Genomic DNA, 24747 nt, shown 5'->3' with positions numbered 1-24747 from the left:
GTTATATGCCTAATCTTCGGTAAACATCCTTTCAAATGAAAGTAGCTGGATGGTCAGTGAAGGGTAGACAGGAGAACATGAAAAGATGAATGAAAAGTCATCGCTTATCACTGGCAAATTTAAATTGCATGTCCCACTAATGCTGAATCTAAGGTCACACCGCTCTGTGGAAAAAGGTTAAAGAACCATCAACGGTTTAGAAAATTATTCTATTTCAGTCTTGTGTAAGTATTTTCAAGAAGGTTCACCATGTAATTTTAAGTCTAAAACAAACCCAAGTAAATACTTTCCAAGAATAAATTAAGGACTACATTCATAAAAGAATTACTCCTTAAGATGCAATTATCTGATTTTAATGATGCTTAAATTAAAAGCAATTAAACAACTTAACAGGGGAAAAGTGTCTATGAAGGGTCCTGTTCATTGTTGACCATGGTTAAGAAATTTTAAAAAAAGAAAAGAAAAAAACCCAACACATTTTGTTTAAATTCCTCTCATGTTTAAATCTAACAAAAGCAAGAATGATAACATAAGTAATATGTAACATCAAATTCTTAATCATAATTGAAAAGACAGTACAAAATGTCTACTCTTTCCTATTTAACCATCTGGAACATGTTACAAACTCCCTGAAAGCAAGAAAAATCTGCAAGTATAATTACACTCTGGGACTATTAGCATGACATGCTTCAATAAATACTCCTAATAGGATCTGCTGATATAATAATTGGCACTAAAACTGATGGATTTTCATTATTCGGCTATTTGTTCTTACTAACTAAACACTCAAGAAAACCAATAAATTGTCCCTTGAATAGAAACAAACAAATACCCAGCAAGGGCAAAATGTGATGGGTTGCAGAGGGACAAAGAATAAAGATCTGGCAATGCCTGAGTTCTATTTATATTTTCTCTCTCCCTCTCTTCCTCTGGTCCCCTACCCCCCAAACCTGCCACAGCTATCTGGTCAAAAGTGACTTTGTTAGGGTTAGGAGAAAATGCTACATTAAGTCTCGAGCTGGCCAAATTCCAGTTGGCTGCAGGTCTTCAGACCAAATCGTAACAAGGGAAAATATCCAAAATGTATTCTACTTGACGGTTTTGGGGATTTAACATTTAACTACTTAAACTGGAGGGATTAAGCAAAGAATGAACCCAACTGGCTAAGATCTTTAGGAAGACGGCTCTGGTAGCTGAGCAATGGAGGCAAGAGGGTTGTTGTAGCAATCTAATTCCAATGTGATGAGCGACTGGACTGATGGCAGCAAATGAGGTGAATGAGGCACTGGACTAAATTAACAAGAGTTGGGGGTGAACAAGAGAGGTCACATTGTCCACACGTCTGAATTATAAATATAGTTCAGGTTTACTATTCAAATCCAGAAAATACAGGTAAGTAAAAAGAATAAAATATAAAAATAACCCGTAAGTGTTCCAACTAGAATTAATGGAAACAGCTGTATATTTACTCTTCTATAAACATAGATCTAGATATGGTTTTGTTTTAATGATTATGGATTCACAGTGCACATATTGCTTCAAAGCATCTTTTTTCACTAAATTTATGTATATAACTTCTCATGCTATTAAGTATTCTTCTAAAAAGATTTGTATAATCTGAGAAACACTCCTCGCTCTCTCTGTGACACAGTTTTTAATCAAAGCAGTGGTGCAGGACTTGAGATTGGTTCTAATTTTTTGCTATTAAAAACAATACTACAGGGCATCTATCTGGCTCAGTTGGTAGAGCATGCGACTCTTTTTCTCAGGGTCATGAGTTCAAGCCCCACATTGGGCATGGAACCTACTTTAAAAAATAAATCAATACATTAATAAAATATTAAAACACAATGTTATGATAAGGCATCTTTCTGGCTAAAATTTTGTTTACATTCAGGATTATGTTCTCTGAATAAGCTCCTACAAACACCACGTTTCCTGGCACAGGAGACTGGGTATATATTAAGGCTACTAAGCCAAGAATGAGTTTACAGGAGATAACAGATGTCTGATGGAGAGGCTAATGAATTCAGTTATGTCTACATTAATTATGAATATGACATACAAGCAGATAAATCCAGATGACTTCCAAACAAGTGTTATATAAAGGTTCTGGAATCTCTGACATATTGATGATAGTGAGTACATGAGATGACCAAGGAAAACTGTAGAGAGAGGAGAATGAATTACTATGGAAACACCCCAATGTTTGGGGTCAGGGCAGCAGTTAAAGCTGAAAGAGCAAACAAAAAAAAAAAAAAAAGAGAGAGAGAGAGAGAGCAAGAGAGAGAGAGAGAGAAAATGAATAAAGATAAGAGGAAAACTAGCAGAAGTTGAAGGCACAGCGATCAGTAATGCCCAGTTTCAAGAATTATTTTCAACCTTCCCAAAGAATCACAATCCTTTAAAACGCAACAAACTCTTAGAAAAGTGCCCAGAGTCAAAAGTTCTTGCTAAAATAAACCCCAATGAGACACAAATGTCCCAAAGATACTAGGAATTCAATATATCCTAATACAACCATAAGCACCGAACCTACACTCTTTTATGCTCAATGTGTCTGTCAACTTCACCCAACTTCATGCCATAAAAGTCCAAATAAGGAAGAATTCTAGGTAAATTTGTGGTATAGCATTATAGAGAGTTTTTTTTGGGGGGGGTGGCCTAAAATTGTTTTTCTCCCTTCAAGATTTTGGCTACTCCTAGTGTGCTAAGATTTATTATTATAGAAAACACGTTTACAATTTCAACCTCATTTTACAAGCTTTCCAAAATATCTTTTCCAGAATTAATTTTTACAAACTTGATTTCATTTTCCCCTTCCTCTTTCTACCCTTTGCTTAACCCTGAGGATTAAGGGCTTTAGTCCTCCTACAACTGGGTTCTAAACTTTCCAATTGCTCCACTTTCCCCAGCTTCAGTCAGGGACTACTCTTGCAAAACACCACAGTACTTGGTGGGCCTCATATGGATATACAAGTTGAGTTGCAGATCAAAGTATACTCTTACATCAAGTCACAATCATCTGGCTGCCAGAACATGCAGAGATACTGCTTGCCCTGGGGTTATTTTTAAAGACCAACCTCATTCATTATTCCTATAATCACGGATTCCATTCTAGCCATTACAACTGCCCATTTCAATATCCTCTTCTTTCTTCCAGTCCCACCTTCCTCCCCTTCTAAGAATTTCTTTATTCATTCCCTTTTTCATATCCCAGTTTGGCCAAAGGAGTGGTCTTTCCCTTGCATATTTTTAGTATGTTACTTTATTGGGAAGGGGCACTAGAAAAAGATCAAAAGAAATCTCAACGCCTATACATACAATTTTATTGATCAACAGGAAATCTATACCAGAGCAATGTACTATACCAAATTAAAACTATGAACTATAAATGAGTCACTGAAACAAATATTTTTTTCATCGCATGTGAACAAGGATGAGAGAAAAGGAAATGTGTAAACAGTACCTGGCGATATTCACCCCAGTTCACAAATTATCATTCCATCCTCTGAGGATCATTGTTTCTCCCTCTCTCCTCCCGAGAAGCATAACTTCATATGACACTAGTACCGAATAACAAGCACATAGGCCTCAGAAAGCACAATACCTCAGAAATCTCTTTAATAGATATTTCAATATTATGTTTTACTTTTATTTTACCTTTAAAAACTGCTTTAGTAAAGCCTAGACCCTGATAAACTTTCTTAACATCTCTGATATTTTCATTAATGTGGAAGATTTTGTTAGTGAATGGGACACTTTTAGTGCAATGACAATTTCTACCAGCCTTAGCTTTGCCTCCTCTCTAGATTTATGATTCTAATCCCCCACATCATCATTCTCCTTCTGGGAAGCCATTCTTCATCCACTAAGGTTTGGTTGAGTATCTCTCCTATGTGTCCCCGTAACACTCTATGTTTACCACACTGTAGCAGCTAGCAAAGTATTTGCCTACATATCTGTCTGGATGCGCGCAAGCAGACTGTCAACTCGTTGAGAACAGGAAGGCTATGTCTTACTCACTTCTGTATCTCCAGAATCTAGGGCAGTGTGTGTCACCAAATATATTCTCGACAGAGTCGATGTGGCCCCCACCAGCACCATTATCCAGTACCATCCAACTGCTCTGCTCCTAGACTAAGGCTTATTATAATCTCCTGAACGGGAATCAACACAGTTTTCTTAGGGAATACCATAAATCCTGATACTGATCTTCCACTTTGCATATGGTTAAGCAACACATTACAGGTTCTATTTATTTCTTCAAAATCTCCACGAAGTAAAAATAATTATCCTCTTTTACCAATAAGAAAAGTAAAAACTCAGAAAAGATAAACTGCTTTCTCATAGCTATACAGTAAGCAATTAAGGAAAAGATTCATGCCTGTCTTCCTGTAAATCAAAGATGTTTCTACTATACTATTCTGCTTCCCTTATACCTATACTGAAGTGACATGAATATATAATAATTCAAATATATTTTTCTTGCTATATTCTACAACGTTAGATTCCTTCTGGGAATCAATAAGATGCTAGTTATCTGGAAGACCATAGGGACTAGGGGTTAAGCTTATATGCTCTGGAATTATATTAACTATCTGGATTCAAGTACCAATTGTGCTATCTGTTAGCTATGTATTATTGAGTAAGTTTTTAATATTGCTGTGCTTCAATTTCTCATTTATAAAATGAGAATAGGAGTAGTAGCTATAGCACTGTTGTGAGGAACAGATTACAAGATGTGTGAAGGATTTAGAATAGAGCCCAGCATGTAATACTACTACTAACAGCCAGGATTATTGCATGCCTACTATGTATGTTAACTTACCTTCAGTAAACATTAGCTATGAATGTTTAATTATTTAAGCTTACACAAAAAGTCTTTAACATTTTCTATGCCAGTGGTTATCAAAACTTATAGTGTATCCAAATTATCTAAGAATTTTTTAAAAATACCCACAGGACCTGCATTCTGCAGATTCTAGTCTGTGGGTCTGGACTGGTTTCTAGAAATTATTCTTTTGAAGAATTTCCAACAGGATTTCCAGTCTCTGAAATATACTAGAGGTCTTAAAAATTTCTGCTACATAGCATCTGAAACTGCTCAATAAAATATAAAAATTACCGTTTTCAGTGATGGATACCCCATAAAGAATGCAAGGGAAAACCACCAACATCAGCAATGGAAACAAATCAAGAAAAAAGATGGAAAAGCAAGCAGCAAAGCTGCCAGGAAACACAGGGGGCATAAACTAAGAGTAAGAGAGATCAAGGAAAAAGGCTCAGGCCTCCTGAGGTCTCATGCCATCAGACAAAGCCGGGACCCAAATGGACAATAACCCAGGAAAAGGATGAACTCAAACATCAAAAATACCTCAAAGGCAAACATCAAGGAAAATTTACCTCTTTGTTTTAGCAAACACATCATGAGAATTTGATGCCTGAATCATCTACACCATGTGGATGTTCCTAAAAAACCAAGAGTAAGAATTTTAAGTTAAAATCCAGGTTGACAGACCAAGCCCCCCAACTCCAAGCATATAGTAGAAGGAAATAAAAATCCACTCTAGAAGAATATATCCTGAACTTAAACCAAAGAGTTTTCATACTTACACAGGATTCCAAAGAAAAGGAGTTCAGAATTCAAGAAGAAAATCACAAAACACACAAGTAAATACAGCACTATTATAAAATATCAGTAAAAATTTAAAAATTTGTCGTAAAAATTTCCAGCTATGACAAATTTACAGTAGCCTACACGGTCACTAGAAAGGAAAGTATGAAAGAGAGGTTAAGAAACATGCAGGAGAGAACAGAATAATCACTACCACCAGGACTATATTCTCTGATTCACAACACAATGAAAAAAAAGTCAAAAAGAAACTAAACACAAAACTGCCAAGCAATTGGAAATTTAAAACTCCACCTCTAAATAACGCACAATTCAAGAAACAATACCAGAAAACAATTATTTCTTAAGAGAAAAAACTGTAAAACTAAGAACGAAACAATAATGAAAATGCTACATTTCAAAACTATAAAATGCAGCAAAAGCAACATTCAGAGGAGAATGTATTCCCATAAATATTAGGAAAGAAGAAATGGTTGAAAGTTTTATTTTAATATTAGGAAAGAAGAATGGTTGAAAACTAATGGGCTAAATGTCTAACTATAAAGTTATTTCAACAAATAACCTCACCTTAAAAAAAATAAAGAGCAAGAAATATAAAAGTATAAATCAATGAAATGGAAAACAACACAATAAAGAGAATGATAAAACCAAAAGCTGGTTCTTTGAAATCAATAACAAAATACCCTTGATGAGGTCAAGAAAAAAAAGATACAAATTAATTATTAAAAATGAAGGAGAACCTAACTATAAATAAACCAAAGATTAAACAAATAGGATATTATGAAAACATTTCCACGAACAGATTTGAAAACTTAAATGAAATAGGTAATTTCTTAAAACAAAACCCATTAAAACTAACCTAGGGCACACTAATATAAACATATGACGGAACAAATGAGTAAAGAGAAGAATTCCAAAAAATATATGGCGCTACCCCTCCTTCTAAGAGATGGTGCTTAATCTCTAGACTTAGTGGTTTAGGAACTCGTTACCAAAGAATTAAGTGGGGAAAGAGAAGAGCAATAACTTCATGATGGGAAAACCTGCCAACACTACCTCAGCCATGTGAGGAAGGTTAATTCACCATCATCAGTGACGTGGTGGATATCACCTACCCCCTAAAATGATGTGATGAGAATGGCACTTCCTTTTGGTGGTATTCTTCTCATAACCTCAGTCTGACCATGAGAAAAACACGAGATAAACCCAGATAGGGAGATATTCTATAGCACAGCTGGTTAGCACACCTCAAGAGTCAAGGTCAAAAAAATAAGGAAAAACTAAGAAAGAGTCATAGACTTAGGAGATTGGAGAGACATGACCACCAAAAACAAAGGGATACTCTGGGTTGGCCCCAGACAGAAAGAGGATATCAATTAAAAAATAAAATAAAATAAAATAAAAACTATTCAAATCCTAATAAAGCCTGAAGTTTAATTAGTCAACACCGCTGTCCTAGTTTTAACATATGTATCATGGTAATGGAAGATGTCAAGAATGGGGTGGGGTTGATGAAGGGCATACTAGAACTTAATATACTATTTTTGTACTTTTCTATAAATCTAAAGTTATTAAAAAAAAAGTTTCCCTTAATTTAAAAAAAAAAAAAAGCTAACTAACCAGGAAGATACAGAAAGACTTAATAATCCTACTGGTCTCAAGAAAACTAAATCAATAGTTTAAAAAATTTTCTCCCAAATCATGAGTCAATTAGCCTTAACAGTACAGGATTTGAACTGAGTGATCAAACTAAGAATTAACTTCATATACAGATTTTCTTTTGTGTCTTGATATAAGACTGCTTGTTCTTAAAGGTATATTACATGGCATTATAGAAAATAAGAAAATATAGACAAGCAAATGAAAAAAAAGAAAACCCAATCGTAACAATTTTTAAAAAAATCTTCTCACAAGGCAGTTGAATTTTACCAAAAACTTTCCCAGAAATGGAAATATTCCCCAATTTATCCTATGAGGCCAGTATAACTTTAATACTAAAACCAAACAGTATTAGTAAAGGAAATATGTCGATCTTACTCTTAAACACAGGTGTGAAACTCTAAATAAAATACAGGTATCCCTCACAATCGAGGCCTCATCACAAAAAATGAATTTATAAAGCACATTTTATTAAAAGTGGGGCTGATATCCTTTGTTATTCCAATCACCTCAATACTTTATAAGGTGTATCAAATGGGGGGAAAATGCCGTATTCTTTAATGTCCACATTGTCATTCACTATCCTTTCTCCAAAACTCAGGACCTACCTAGTTCTATAGCTTCCAAACTACGGTCCAAGTCACCCTGAGGTGCCACAGTGAACCCACCAGTGGAATCAAGGGATGTTTTCAATTTGAAGGAAACAGCAATATACAACATCTGTCAAATATCACATGCTTTCTTTCATAGTTTCAACATTAAATCACACTGCATTCCTTTTGATGACCTCTTTGTGAATCTGAGTTTATGGTAGTTGCTGCAATAAAAAAGCAATCACCATGTGAAAATCAACATGGAACAGGAAATGAGCGTGGCAGTGCCCAATCTCATTCCAAGATTTGAGAAGTTATGCAATAATTTCAAGCACACACATCCCACTAGTAAGTACAGTTGACTCCAACAGCATGGGTTTGAACTGTGCTGTACAATATTCTATTTTCTTTTCCTCATAATTTTAAAAGCATTTCTTTTTCTCTGGCTTACTTCATTGTAAAAATACAAACTATGTATCAATTGACTGTATTATCAGTAAGGCTTCCAGTCAAGAGTAGACTATTAAGTAGTTAAGTTTGGAGGCTTTTTGATTGTGCAGAGGATCAGTGCTCCTAATCCCTGCATTGTTCAAGGCTGACTATAATTGCAGTTATTTAAAAATAAAATGAAAATATAGCCTTTTCTTTGAATTTATCTATGTACTTTTTTCAAACAGCTACTAAGCTATTAGGACATAAATATGAAGTCGTTTGAACCCAACTGCTTAATAAATATAGCTTTTAGGTATTTCTTTTGTTTGGTCTTTCTAAGGGCACCATGAACTGGGGAAGTTTGGGAATTTCTGAAACAGGCACTTTACAGAGCATCCCTTACTATCCAAACTAAGAATCTAAAAAAATGTTCTTACTGAAAGATACTTGTATTAGCAAACTGCATGTACTGATGAAAAAGATTTGTCCATATGAGTTTATGCTAGGGATACAAGTGTGATTTAACATTACAAAGATATAAATATTATTCACAAAATTAATAGATCAAGGGAGAAAACTCAAATGATCATTTCCATAGTAACTGGTAAAACATTTAATGAAATTCAACATTCCTGGTAACATTTTTAGAAAAATCTTAAAGAGAATATCCTTACTTAATAAAGGGTATCAAGAGAACATAGAAGATATTGTAGATAATTGTGAATTATTTGGAGTATTGACTTTAAAAACAGAAATAAGGCAGAGAGAGTCACTGACCACCACCTCTATTTTATCTATACAGTTATAACTGGCACAGTGTACCTAACAGGGGGAGGGAAAAATGCAAGAATTGGTATGGGAGAAACACAACTTGGCCAAATGATGGAAAAAAAGAAACTGGATGATCACACATGGCAGATTTCTGTGGGCCAAGCCTATAAGAGGCATACATTACTTCTACTCATATTCTACATAATAGATCTCATCTAAGTAGACATTCCTAATGCAAAAAAAGATGGAAAGGACAACCTAATCTGTGCCCAGGAAGAACAGGAAATTTTTAGTGTACATCTAGCCACTCTGTGCCACAAATTGAACTGGAAAATAATTTAGCATTATCTGAAACTGAAAATGCATATACCATATGGTCCAGCAATTCTATTCCTAGGTACAGGTGTGTTTACACATGTATACCACAAGATGTGTATGAGAATACTCATTGTGATATTGTTCATAATACCACATAATAATAATAGAAAAAACAAGAACGAGTGTATCAATCAACAATAAAATAATATTATTGCGTATTTACAACTAGCCATGAGAAAAATCTAGAGAGCAATGTAAATGAATCTTAGAGACCTACAAGAAGATCTTAAAAAGAAACACACAATATGCCATTTATTATAAAGTTCAGAAATAAATAAATCAATACTATTCTGTTTAGCATAGATATATATGCAGCAAGACTTATTTTCAAAAAATTAAAAGAGGTGGCAGGAGTGTCTGTGTGGCTTGGTCCATTAAACGTCTGCCTTCAGCTCAGGTCATGATCCCAGAGTCCCAGGATCTAGCTGGCGTCAGGCTCCCTGCTCAGTGGCGAGTCTGTTTCTCCCTCTTCCTCTGCTCCTCCCCCCGACTATGCTCTCTCTCTCTCTCTCTCTCGCTCACTCTAGTAATTTTTTTAAAAATAAAAAAGAATAAAAATTAAAAGGGCATGTGGCTGGCCCAGTGGGTTGAACACTGCTGAGCTCAGTAAGGTCAAGCCCTGGCTCAGGCTGCATACTGGGTGGGGAGTCAGCTTGAAGATTCTCTCCCTCTGCCCCTCTCCCCACTCATACTGGCACTCTCCCCCTTCCCTACTCTAAAATAAATAAAATCTTTTAAAAATTTTTTAAAAATCACAAAATGTAGTATAGTATTTACACTTGTGGGGAGGTAGGAAGAGGGATGAGTTAAGACAAACATACAAAGGGAGTTTCCATTGTACTGGTAAAATGTCATCTCTTAGGTTGGGTATACATACTACTGCTTGGGTCACACTAATATACTTTTTGATGGAGGACAACAATTTTTTATTCAATAAATTAAGGAGATTATAGAATAGTATTTTATGGCAACTAACAATATAAATATTTTAAATAGCTCTACTTATGCTCTTATTTATTAACACAAATATACTGATTACCTGAAGAAAAATATTTAAGAAAAATACCAGTTATTACATAGACGTTTAAAAGAATTTAACATTTATGAAAAAAATAGTTTATCAGCTGACCATCCAATTACTTGTTGGTAGTCTTCCCCAACCACGCGACCATTTAGCAAATTATACCTAATATAACAAATGAAAGCTACATTGAAGTCTCAGTGGCCATCCTGAATTTTAATTAGAGTGAGTATTTTTTGAAACTACAGAAGTAGTAAAAATGAACAATGAAGGTGGAGGGGAGGAGACATAATAATTCTAACTAAGTTTAAAGTACATGCGAGGAAAGGAATACTTGTATTCTAACCTCTTGGGAAAAGGTGGGAAGAAGGTAGGGCTTTTTTTCCAAAGAACAATCTCCAGAGGAATCCCAATTAATAAAACTGTCACAGAAAGGAGTGGGATTAAATGCTCAGGAGCTCTTAAATCCTTTTTTCCCAGGACTGTTAAAAATGTAGTTTCACTGATTATAAGTATACAGTATTATTTTAAAAATAATATTGAAGCTACAGAATTGTAGAAAGTTTTCCATGTAAACTGCATTAATATTTTAAACTTATAAAAGTGACAAGCCTCAGCAATACCAACTATTTTTTATTGCAAGATGATAATATGTACTGAAACCTTGAAGATATAGACTACTTGGAAAGAAATCAGTCGACTTGATAAAAACTGAGGCAAAGAATATTAACTAGGATACAGAAAATAAATGCAGTTTTATTTCAGTAATTCAAATTCTGTGCATATCATAAAAACTGCTATAAATGTAATCCAAAGAAAAGATTTACCATGGAACTGAAACAGTAGGAGGTAAAAAGGTTTGGAAAACAAATCAGAGTTGGGCCTGAGACGCACGCACAGAAAGAAATACTACCATTGAAAAAAGCTCCTATCTGGAAAGAAAGCAAGAGGAGGCAGGCCACAGCACAATGACAATGGTAGGACTATGTGACCGGACCAAGGAATATCCCCACTGTTAGGACTATGGGCAAAGCAAAGTAATGAAAACAAAAGCACACACAGTGTGATGACAAAGTAAAGAACAACAGGTGGGAAATAACAGATAATCTCAGTGTTACTTTCAAGAAGTGACCAATGCACTCATGATTTTTTGAGACTGACAGGCTAAAGAGAAGGGGAGTGAGAGAAAAAGGTAAAAATAACTGACTGAGGCTACAGTTTCAGGTCGCCAGGGCTCCATGTAAACAGTAGGGCTAAGGCTGAGGCCTATAAAAATGACTCACCAGACACAATAAGCAGGCAGAAGGGCTCTGTATAAATTAAAAGATAATCCAAATTAACAGAGCTTTCTTTTAAAACATGTAGTATATTTCAGTCATAGCTAAGCCTCCCACTTGTGAGGCTTTCCACTTGCCCCATTAGCTCTACTATGTAAGATGCTCCAAATGCTATTTTATGAGAGCTTAAATCTGACATCCTTCATAAATTCTTCCCAGAAAATAGTGGTAAATACCCTCCCATTTTGAACTTCTACAGTTTTTTTGTCTTCATCACAGCAGATACTAACTACACAATTGACAGAGATAATTTATCAGTAGTTTGATATCTTCAAATATTAGATTCTATACTATAAATTTTGTAACCAAAGTCTGCTGACCTCACCAAGTAGGATAAAATTCCTTAAGGGGCGCCTGGGTGGCACAGTTTGGTAAGCACTGGTCTCTTGGTTTTGGCTCAGGTCATGATCTCAGGGTGGTGGGACGGAGGCTTGCGTGGGCTCCGGGCTCTGCGCTGGGCACTCAGCACAGAGTTTGCTTGAGATGCCCTCTCCCTCTGCCTCTCCCCACTGTACTTTTGTGCGCTCTCACTCTCTCAAATACATAAATAAACCTTTTTTTTTAAATCCCTTAAAAGGAGCATTCTATGCCTCAGAGTGGAATGCTGGGAATAATAGAATACACTACAATATGTTTTACCTCATGGAGTATCTACTAAGTCATGCAAGTACATCATGCACCGTATTCTACCTGCCCACTCTCGATTTCCACATCGCTATCAAAATTAACATCACTCTTTTAAGTGTCAGACTGCCAGTTTAGGCAAACTTAGTATATCCATCCTCTCTGTCTTTGTCTGTAACATGAAATCACAAAGTTCTACAGCAACCTCTATGAGACTTGGATTATCTTTCTATTTATAAATCTCTGTCCACGCTCTCATCTCCTGTGGTTGGGGGCTTAGAAACCACTCTAGTCCACTATATATGCAGGACAGTATCTGCAAGGAATGTTTTAATTAATCACTTCCCTCCTAATTAACTTTCAAGAAGTTGTTGTTGTTTTAGTTGTCTAGCTTAACAGATATAAAATGTATACTCAAGGCCCTCTTTCAGTTTTCCCCCGCCTTTCCCTCCCAGAGACTCTCAAAGGCCTTTGGTATTGTACTTACTGAGATTATTCCCCAACTCCACATATGTATACATAGCATGTACACATTCTGCAAAATCAGATCAAAATGCATATTTTTGAAAAATATTTTCTTAAATCTATCCCATTCTGATCACTGATCCCCGAAAATTTCCTAACTTATACAGTATGTAGTATTTGTTCATATGCTTCAATTGTTTCCTATGTTGCACTTCAATAAGATTCTGATATGAAACAAGAAGGGATGAGGAGGGAGACAAAACCATAAGAGACTTTTAATCTCAGGAAACAAACTGAGGGTTGCTGGCGTGGTGAGAGGTGGAGGGAGGGACAGTGTAGCGGGATACGCACATTAGGGAGGGTATGTGCTATGGTGAGTGCTGTGAATTGTGTAAGACTGATGATTCACAGACCTGTACCCCTGAAGCAAATAATACATTATATGTTAATATAAAAAATAAAGTAAAACAAAAATAAGATTCTAATATATAAATACAGTCTTGGCCATAGCTACTCATGCATGTTTCTTTTTTAACTTACTAGTATTCTTTATACAAATTTCAATTTTTCCATAGCTGATTTCTTTATGAAAATGCTGAGGAATCTTTCCCCTTCTTTTTTATATTTTTATTTATTTATTTATTTGAGGGAGAGAGAGTGAAAGAGTGTGAGAGAGTGAGGGGGAGAGGCAGAGGGGGAAGCAGACTCCTTGCTGAGTAGGGAGCCCGGATGTGGGACTCCATCACAGGACTCTGGGATTGTGACCTGAGCTGAGCCACCCAGGTGCCCCTTAGAAATCTTTTTCCCACTGAAATTAATCACTTACTCGGTACCTATGACGGTTACTTTTACATGTCAACTTGGTGAAGCCACAGTACCCAGATACATGATCAAACACCAATCCAGATGCTTATATGAAGGCTATTTTTTTTTAAGATGAATTAACTTTTTTTTTTTTTAAAGATTTTATTTATTTGTTTGAGAGAGAAACAATGAGACCAAGCATGAGTGTGGAGAAGGTCAGAGAGAGACGCAGACTCCCCGCGGAGCTGGGAGCCTGATGCGGGACTGGATCCTGGGATTCCGGCATCATGACCTGAGCTGAAGGCAGTCGCTTAACCAACTGAGCCACCCAGGTGCCCAACTTCCTTTTTTTTACTATGTGACAAGCTCTGTTTTTATTATACTTTTACTCATTTAAAAAAAATTTTATAGAACCTTTTATACACAGAAATAATACAATAAATCCCTTTATAACCATTACCCAACTTTAGCAATTACTAATGTTCTACCTACTATAGGCATGGAGAGAAAGAGTATTTTAAAGCCATCCCAGATATTCTATTTGTTTGACCCATAAAAACTTCAGTCTATAGAGAGTCCTCTTTTTTCTCATTCTTAAAATGGAACAATACCAATTATTATATCCAGTACAATTACAATTCCTTCCTATCATCTAATACCTACTCCATTTTAAATTTTTTCTGTTCGCCTAACAAAATCCATTTTTTTACAACTGGTTTGATCTAATCAGGATCCAGATGAAGTCCTCAGCATTGGGATATATGTCTCTTAAACTTCTTTCACTTTTTGCAATAGTTCTTCCTTCTTCCCTTGTAGACATTCTGACTCTGGATTTGAAGATAAATTAACATTTAAGTCAGGAGATTCTGAATAAAGCAGACTATTCTCCATAATATAGGTGGGCTTCATCCAATCAGTTGAAGACCTTAAGAGGAAAAAAGACTGAAGTTCCCCAAGGAAGAGGTAATTCTGCCTGTAGACATCTTCAGACTTGAGCTGCATCATCAACATTTTCCTGGGTGTACAGCCTGCCAGCCTGTTCTGCAGATTTCAGATTTGCCAGCCCCTACAATTATGTACACCAATTAAAATCAATCAATCAATCAATCAATCTCTCTGGAGACATATAGGCTCTGGAAAACCATTATAGAGTACCCCAGAGTTTAAAATCTTGTTTGGTGAGTATAGAAAACTCAAAGATAAGTCCCTCATGTCCCTCAATCAGTCCATTCATTTAAGAAATATATGAGTATCTGCTGTGTGCTACATTCTGAAGATTCAAAGTTGATCTAGAGCCTTGTCCTCAAGGACTTGGGAATAGGGGGAGTTTAGTTGAGGAAAGATACAATACAATAAATATGCAATAAATTAGAATGTAATAAATATAAGGTTATAAGCTCAGGATACTAATCATGGGAGCACAGAAAGGAGGGAGGGGCAGGACACAACTGAGGTTCCTGCATCAGTTGAATCTTACTGCCTGTAATCAAAATACTTCATCATAAATTCACCCCTGAAAACCAATTACATACCTTACATGTTTAAATTTTAAAATAAATACATTTTAAAAGATATGGAATGATATATAGATACATAGAAATATAGATATAGAATATAGATATAGAATTTGTTTTGTTGAAAACAAACACAACAGAAATACGACATTGTTAGTATTTCGTTGGAGTTTTTTTTTTTTTTTTAATAAGCTGAACTGAGTAAGGAATCTTAAAATAGGAGTCAGAATGTTGAAGAATCTTGTTCCAGTTTTAAAAGCCAAACTGATTAACTGGTACTGTAAAGATATGCACAAAATCTCACAGTTCATAAATCTCGAGCATACCGTGTAAAATGAATATTGTAAAATGGGATTAGTCTTTAATTCTTTGAAATGTAATTAGATATTAAATCATAAAGTCCTTACTTTGAAAGCCTCTTAAGCATATATGAAAAGTGATTACAATCATGTGTAATCTTAAATTCATTTGACTCTATGTTCATTTAAGAATACTTCAAATTAGAAAAAAAAAAAAGAATACTTCAAATTGGGCAACTGGGTGGCTCAGTCTGTTAAGTGTCTGCCTTCAGCTCAGGTCATGATCCTATGGTCCTGGGATCAAATCCCACAGTGAGCTCCCTGCTCAGCAATGAGTCTGCTTCTCCCTCTCTCCTTGTTTCTCCCCCCGCTCATGCTCCCTCTCTCTATCAAATAAATAAATAAAATATTTTTTAAAATAAAAAAAAATTAAAATAAATTTTAAAAAGATTACTTCAAATTAATTTGCTATAGCTTTAGCTACTTGTAACTATGCTACTAATATTACCAAATAATATAAAAATTCAGGTTCTATGTTCACAGTGAGAAATGTGACCACAAATTTAAACAATAAAAGATCATTAACTTAAGAACAATAGTTAAATCTCAATCAGATAGTGAAGAGTGATAAATAAAATGAAAATCTTGGATTTTTAGCTTTGGTCCTTATTTAAATAAGGCAATTTCTTTAATTCCCAGTAGTCTGAGAATTTGTAATATTTCATAACTCTGTCAACCTGCATACTAAAGACTATCATACAAAAACTCCTATCAGTATTATTATATGACATTTTCTTCTCTGGGTTTGTGACTGGAAAGAAAAACATCTTCCAGGGTACGTGGGTGGCATAGTAAATTAAGAGTCTGACTCTTGGTTTCAGCTCAGGTTGCAATCTCGGGGTCCAGAGACTGAGCCCCACGTAGGGCTGTGGGGTAAGCACAGAGCCTGCTTGAGATTCTCTCTCCCTTCCCTCTACCCCTCCCGCTCATGCTCTCTCTCTCTCTCTTAAAATAAATTAATCTTAAAAAAAAAAAGAAAACATTTTTCAACATTAAACTGCTGATAGATATTATTAAATTAACACAATCTCATTAATTTTCCACAATTACTCTTTATCAGCTGGTGAAACCTACATCCACATAGTAGGCACACAATAAATATTTGCTAACAGAATGAATGTAATGTGCCTAAATTCTATTCATCATGGACACTGCCAAAGGTATAATTTTTTTGTGAAGATTAAGAGATTCTCCTTTGAGACTACAGGGACCTCCATTTATCCATCCTCTAAGAAACTACATAAACTAGCATCACTCTAATACTTCATGAAACTACTGGAGCAAATTATTCAAGATTTCTACTGGGCTCACAAAAGCTTTCTATTCAAATACAAATACCTTGCTATCAATTTGAAGCTCCACACCCTCTGTGCTGAGGCTCGAAGGCTGAAAAGGCCTTAAGTTATCAATCAGGATACCACAAGAGCCCCACCGCCTTCTCTGCTAATCCTTGGGTAACTTCTGGGGGCTTCAAGTTGGTCACTCCAAAATTCTATGATTAAGTAATTCTAGGACGCAAAGCAAATTTACCTTCAATATTCCTTTGGAGAGTACAATGCTTCAGAAGTCCTATAAAAGTGGTTTTTAACCTTGTTTGGTTGATGGACAGCTTTGAGACTACAAAATGTGCGTTGGTGGTATAGTGGTGAGCATACCTGCCTTCCAAAATGCTACAGACACTAATCATCACAAAACAATTCCCACAAGGAAAAAAAAATTTTAATAAAATATCAGTAGAGTTTAATGATCCTCTGAAGGGGTTCATGGAACTCATGTTAGACACTTATGTCTTATAAATTTAAATAGAATTCAATAAACTGGAGACATGTTAATAAGTTTGAAAACAAAGCAGCACTTTGCACCTGGTTCTTTTTTATTAACAAATTAAATTTTAAATTTCAAACAACAGTAAGAGTAATCAATTATTTTTGTAACTATCAAGGCGAAACATGGTTTCAAAGAACTCCCAGCTACTAGCTTAGAACATTAAACTATGTTTGCAAATCAGAATTCCAGATAAGTGATATCCAAACCAATATGATTATATATCAGTCTCAATTCCAATGAACCAGGTGTAATTTATTACAGCATTGATTTAGGATTCCAAACTTAAACAAACATATGTTCCATTTGATTCTCTTTCTGTAGACACCCATTCGGACATAAGCCTTCAATAAAAATATAAAACTAAATATACATATTGACTTGTTAAAATGGCTTTAATTTCTGAAAGATTACATAGCAATCGTATACTGTAAAAGTTGAACATAACTAATTTATAGTTAAGATTGGTTAAATTTGGGGCACCTGGGTGGCTCAGTGGGTTAAGTCCCCGCCTTCGGCTCAGGTCATGATCTCAGGATCCTGGGATGGAGCCCAGCCAGGGAGCCTGCTTTCCTCTCTCTCTGCCTGCCTCTCTGCCTACTTGTGATCTCTCTCTCTGTCAAATAAATACATGAAATCTTAAAAAAAATTTTTTTGTTAAATTTATTGAGCTATATCAATTTGTTCATTATACTACAAAAGAAAGGAAAGTTAAGGAAAAATTTTTAAACACTTTTCAATGTAAAAGGAAAGGAAGTAGAGGGGCCTGACTTACCACATACAGGAAAAAAGGAGCAATTACACAACTCTGCAGAGATTCATTAAACATAGGCAAATAATGATGTCGAGGTTTTTTTTAAATCATCCTCAGAATATGCCAAAAGCATGCGAATATCTGCTCTTTTAGTACGGTTTCCAACGTAGACCTTGTGTGAGCTTCTCTTAGGATTCTTCTCATCTAAAACGGGTCCCCAGAGAACCAGCAAGAAGAAATTCTATGATTATTTTCTGATGCAATAAAGGGAGAGGCTTTTTAAGGAAAATAATGACTCTGCCCCAATTGTGATGGGAATATCCCTATCAGGAATATAAAAATAAAATGGCTATAATTTCTGGTATATTTCTTTTGTCTTTTTAGATAAAGCATATCTTCTTAAGGGATCTTTTCATCAAGTCATGAAATCATAAATTAAGTCTTTTAAAAAATTTTTTATTTATTTGACGGTGATAGCACAAGTAGGAGGAGGAGCAGACAGAGAGGGAGAGGGAGAAGGAGGCAAGCAGGGAGCCTAATGTGGGGCTCAATCCCAGGACCCTGAAATCATGACCTGAGCCGAAGGCAGTCACTTTACCAAATGAGCCACCCTGGAGCCCCATAAAGTCTTTTTATTACAAATTACAAAATATAGTTTATTCAGTTCACAAGTGAAAAACATTTAAACACATTTATGTAACCTACTTAGAACACAGATTCTGGATTCTCCAATGTTCCACTTATAAATTAAATTACTCGAGAACTGTAAATAGTGGCTGTGTCTACTTGAATAATTGCACATTTACCTGGAAATGAAGCAAATATCTAGAACTTAGTCTGTAATCATCCTTATAAGCCTAATTTACATTCTAGATTTTTACTTCTATCAAAGAATGATATACTTACTAAAAATTTGCAAAGATATCAATCAGCAGCAGAATTAAATAAGAATCTAGAATTAATGTTTCTCTCCTCTTCAGCTTTAGTTTTTTAAGTCCTCCTTAAAGATACACTGGGCAAGGTCTTACAGAGGAGGCTTCATGGGTGAATGCATGACAGCAGGAATTAGTCAAAACATCAGGTTTTTACCCCTCAGATTTGCCACTAACCTGCTTTTGTGACATCTGGTATATAGGACAACTTCTCAGAAACTCAGTTTCTGCCATGTGTAAAACACGTATGTTAGAGCAGATGATCTTCAGGGCCACTTCCAATTAAGATACTTATGTAAATCTACATTTATATGAGTATACAAATGAATAACAAAATTAGAATAAGTCCATACAAGACTATGATCATAGGTATATATGTAGGAATAAAAAATAGCAAATAAGTGTATTAAAAAAGAAAAGGGCCACAATATTCACACTTAAGGTTTCCTTTCAAAGTTTAGTTTGGGGCTAACGATTAAAAAGGGCCCAGAAAGTCACATTCATGCAAATCCCCCAAAACCTCTTTTCATGCTGCCACTATCCTAATATCCACAAATAGTATAACCTAATAGTGTGCTTTCCTCCCATTTTGACCATTCCCACATCGGGTCCAAGATGAATGGATACCTAGAGGGGTTGGTAAACTGCTCTGTGAAGAGCCAGTTAGTAAATATTTTAGGTTTTGCAGGCTATATGGTCTCCCTAGCAACTACTCAACTTGCCTTCAGAGTAGAAATGCAGCCACTGACAATACAAACTAATGAGTATGGTGGCTGTGTTCTAATAAAACTTTATTTACAAAAAACAGGCTGCAGGCCAGATTTAGCCCACTGGCTGTAGTTTGCCAACATCTGGTCTAGATCACATCAAGAAACCAGATGAACCAGCTGTAAGTGAAGGTGACATAGTTTCAGAATAGAAAATCACTACAAAGAAAACAACTATGAGTCATTTTATAAGGTTTTTTTTTAAAGATTTTATTTATTTATTTGACAGAGAGAAATCACAAGTAGACAGAGAGGCAGGCAGAGAGAGAGAGAGTGAGGGAAGCAGGCTCCCTGCTGAGCAGAGAGCCCAATGCGGGACTCGATCCCAGGACCCTGAGATCATGACCTGAGCCAAAGGCAGCGGCTTAACCCACTGAGCCACCCAGGCACCCCAGAGTCATTTTAAAATTTTAAAGAATCCCTTCAGCTTAGTATTAGAGCATGATAGAGTAGCAACTACCTATGCAGGTATTAAATACTTATTAGATGCTTAATAAATAGAGATTTCCTCTCCCTTCTCAACAGTGTCATTCCTCAAGATAGTATTTGCTGCCTAGCCATCCTTCTAGAAATCACTTATGCTGGACCTTGGATAAAAGCTGGTCCTTGATTCTTCTAGATCCTGGCAAACATGCTCCTGGTACCATTGTATCAAGGTTTTAGCGCTCCTTCATTCCCTTTTCACCCCATTAACCTAAACCTGCAACTTCACAATCTTTTCCATCTGAGCCTTAAATCTCAGTATTACTAATTACTCACTATTGGGCCAGGGAAGGTGGTAAAGAAAAAGAGAACAGAAAGAAGAGGATAGAGAGAGGGTAGATTCTGGCGGAAGACAAGGGAGTGGGACTCTAAGAAGGAGCCAGGGGCTACTGTTATTTTAAATAAAAATGTTGTCTACTCTAGTGAGAACAAAGAACATTTCACTTTATGCAAAGTGCTCCCTAATGAAAGAACTCAGTTCTAAGAGGGGGGCGGGTGGAGGAACCACAGTAAGCTTTATTCTTATGCTTTTATCTAGATCATTCTGCCTCCAGCTGTGAAACTGAGGTTTATAAAGCTCTAAAGAGCCTCTACTAGTAACCATGGTTACTACTTCAAAACAGCACCAAAAAAAGTAGGAGGGGATAGCAATTTGAAGAGAAAAACAGTTTTCTTGATTTTCATCAAATGAAGCTGTAATAACGAGAGACAGGCTGATGGCTGGGCAAGGGCCCCAAGACTCTCACCTCTCCACAGAGCTGCTGAGGTATTTGATCCCTCATCCTTAAAGGTCTAGAACCTCAATGGGTCATTTTACCTTACCCAAGGGTGATCCCCAAAAGCCAACTTCATCATTTACAATGAATAATACTGTATAAACTCAACTGATATGCTTTTTTTTTTAAAGATTTATTTATTTATTTGACAGACAGAGATCACAAGTAGGCAGAGAGGCAGACAGAGAGAAAGGAGGAAGAAGGCTCCCCGCTGAGCAGAGAGCCCGATGTGGGGCTTGATCCCAGGACCCCGGGATCATGACCTGAGCCGAAAGCAGAGGCTTTAACCCACTGAGCCACCCAGGCGCCCCTCAACTGATATTCTTGAATTTGCCTTGCAGCAGAAGCTTACTTGGGAAAAAAAAGAGGGCAAGGTTGCTTAGAAGTATATGAATCGGAGCCCAAGAAGCTACCTATGGTTTTCATATAAAGCTGCCCAAGTAATGCTTCTCAATCTTTGCTAGTCAAAAGGCTTCCATCAAATGTTCCTCTTTTGAAATCCCTTAGCAACTTTCTCAGTTATTTAAGAATTCATTCATATACAATCCCACCCATGTTTCAGGCACTGTAAAAAATACTGGGTACATCACAATAAAGAAAATAGATACAACTCATGCCTTTGTGGGGTTTACAGTCTAATGGAGAAGTGAAACATTAGATACACGATGAAAAGTTGTGTTAACCGTGCTATGAAGGAAAAAAACCTAAAGCATTTTTACTAGGGTATCAAGAACAGCTTCTTTGATATATAAACATACTGAACGTTGACAGCTATTGATGCTGGGTAATGGACGCACAGGGATTCCTCATGCTCTCTACTTTCATATATGCTTAAAAGTCTCAAAATCGAAATTTAAAAATGCAAGATATAAGAGATCCGAAAGATAAGGAGGTAATAAACAGGTAAAAGCTGCCAGAGAAGAGTGTTCTCTGGGTCGAAGGAAGAAGATACACCTTAATCGAGAGAACCTGGGAGCCCGGCACACTACAGAGATTAAAGCCTCAACACCAGCTAAAGATCTTTCACATCCAAAGACACCTGGTGGCTCACGTGGTTAGGCATCAGCCTTCAGCTCAGGTCATGATCCTGGGGTCCTGGGATCAAGTCCCACATCAGGGCTCTCTCTGCTCCTTGGGGAGCCTGCTTCTCCCTCTGTCTCTCTTCCTCTTTCTCTCTCTCTCTCCCAGTCTCTCATGAAAAAAATACATAAAATCTTAAAAAAACAAACAAACAAACAAAAAAAAACCTTTCACATCCACAAGCTGCAGATGAAAAATATTCCAAATAGTAGTAATGGAAGGTACCTTTATTGAGCCTCCACTAAATGCCAGGCAGTGTGTTAAGAGTTAATGTGCTTTGTCTCATATGGGTCCCAGAACAATCCTTAAGAAGGGTACAATTATTCCTAGTTCGCAGAGGAGGACTCTGATGTACAAAAGATCAGGTAACGTGCCTACATCTGATTCCAGAAACTATGCTTTTCCTTAACTGCCATCACAAAGTCTTCCTACCACATATCCAGATGCCACTGCTAGTTATTAAGTTTTACTCAAGAATTCTAAATACTTGTTCCATCTCAACAATTAACTGAGATGATATTAAGATATTCCTAGCTGTTAAACTCTATCCTTTATGACTATATTACTAATTTTTTTTCCATGACAGTTTATACCTATCATATTTGGTAGAGCATATGGAATAATTTAGGCAATTAACTAAATCTGAACAACTCATTAATTAATCATTCTACAATCACTGGTCAGCTTTGTGCCAGGTACTCTTCTAGGTATTAGAAATACAGTAGTAAATAAAACAGTTAAAAATCTCTATCTTTGTGGCACTTAGAACTTAGCAGGGCGGAGAGAGACAACACATAAAACAAAAAAGTAAACAATATAGTACATTAGGATATGGTAAGGGGGCACCAGGGTGGCACAGTCGGTTGGGTGTCCTACTCTGGGTTTTGGTTCTGGTAATGATCACAGGGTGGTGGGATTGACTGAGTCCCCATCAGGCTCCATGCTCAGAGTGGAATCTACTTGGAACTCTCTCTCTCTCTCTCTCTCTCTGCCCCTCCCCCATCTCTAAAATAAAATAAATATATATATTTTTTAAAGTATATGGAAAGTACTATGGAAGAAAATAAACCAAGGAAGGAGTTTGCTGATCCCCCCCCCACCTATTATGAGCAGGAATATATCAGTCACTAAGGCAAATCAAGTCAAACAGTACCTGAGTCCTTGCCCTTGAGCTGACCACACTCGAGTAAACATAAATATGAGGAATTCGAGAAAAGACCAATAAACAAGGTACTATGGAAACACATAGGATAGGGCCATAAGGCAGAAGGAACTGAACTACAAGCTGGATTCTGATCTTTGAAACATATATAAACACATACAACAACAAAAAAGAAAAAGAACCATAGAAAAAAGAATATGAGACCTATATTTTAAAGCCACATTCCAAAATTTCATAAAACCTTACTGATAAATATTTAAAGAAGATACAATAGAAATAGAGTCACAGACTATTTTCCTGTTTGGGAAAATTATTATGAAGACACAAAATGATCTAAAAATTACAGGTTTAATACAAATCAAATAAAAACAAAAATATTTTTCAGAAACATCATCATAAGAATCTATACTATAATTAAAAGGGTAAGAGGATAAATGTGTAAGAAAAAACAAAGAAATTTTTAAAGAAGAGTAATGAGGGCAGATATATACTAACGATTATGAAAACAGTTATTAAAATACTTTTCCCATTTGCATTTCCTTCTGCTGACTTCCCTACTATTCTATAATAGCATCCATGTGGTTGGAGAAATTTAGGAATATTAAAAGAAATAAATAGTTAATATTCACCAAAATTTTAAAAAGGATTTTACAATAAAAGCCTTGAAATTCTAGTTTTCCCAAAGGAAAAAAAAATTGACATTAGTATCTTCTAACCAAAACTGAAAGACTCAGATTATAGTTTTATCTTCATTATAGAGCAGATATTCCTTTGCTCATGATGGCTACAAGGTAAGGCTTGTTAGTTACCTAGGGTAGAAGGAGGATCAAACCTAAAGAAAGTGTGAATTAAGGCCTCAAATTCCTAATTCTGGCCAGAGGATTGTAGCATAAAAAATTGAGACAGAGACAGGAAAGTGAGTAGACCAATATTTCCACTGCTCTCTGCAGGCAGAGGCTGCAAAAGGAAAAAATGTTTGATGTAATAAAGAAATCGGGGAGTCAGAATGGCTTCTGCTCTCCTTCCTGTTGAGACTGTGCCAAGTGTCTGCCTTCCGGGAGCATCCCTCCACCACACATACCACTGAAGTCTCACCTCCCCTCTATACACACTCTGTACAAGCTGGAGATTACCATCAAAAATATGCAGAGAAGCATGATCAGATTGAGGAAGAGTATGAGATCAGTTCTGGAGTCTCCCTTTTCTATGCATCATGGAAGGCACTGGGAAATTCCGGAGGGCTCTGAAGTAGTACAGGAAAGGTAATTAAAGATGTTGGACAGTGAGTTTACCGGAAGAGGTCACTGTGATTAGGAGCAAAGTAACGCCACAGCAGAGGCCTGGAAAAGAGACCACCTGGGTAGGGGGCCAACGCAA

General features: G+C 36.2%; 1 protein-coding gene across 6 annotated transcripts in view; it reads right to left on the bottom strand.

The window, feature by feature from the left end:
- NCOA1 (nuclear receptor coactivator 1) overlaps positions 1-24747 on the bottom strand; it is a 237210-nt gene that overhangs the window by 120542 nt on the left and 91921 nt on the right. The window contains exon 3 of one of the 6 annotated variants that reach the window (XM_059405243.1): positions 5407-5472. The exons of the other annotated variants lie outside the window; for them this stretch is intronic. The gene's annotated coding sequence lies outside the window, so the exon portion shown is untranslated. The remainder of the gene's footprint in view (positions 1-5406; positions 5473-24747) is intronic. 6 annotated transcript variants of the gene reach the window in all.

The sequence above is a fragment of the Mustela nigripes genome, chromosome 7, assembly GCF_022355385.1.
Source record: "Mustela nigripes isolate SB6536 chromosome 7, MUSNIG.SB6536, whole genome shotgun sequence".
Lineage (NCBI taxonomy): Eukaryota > Metazoa > Chordata > Mammalia > Carnivora > Mustelidae > Mustela > Mustela nigripes.
This window is presented reverse-complemented; position numbering and strand designations above follow the sequence as displayed.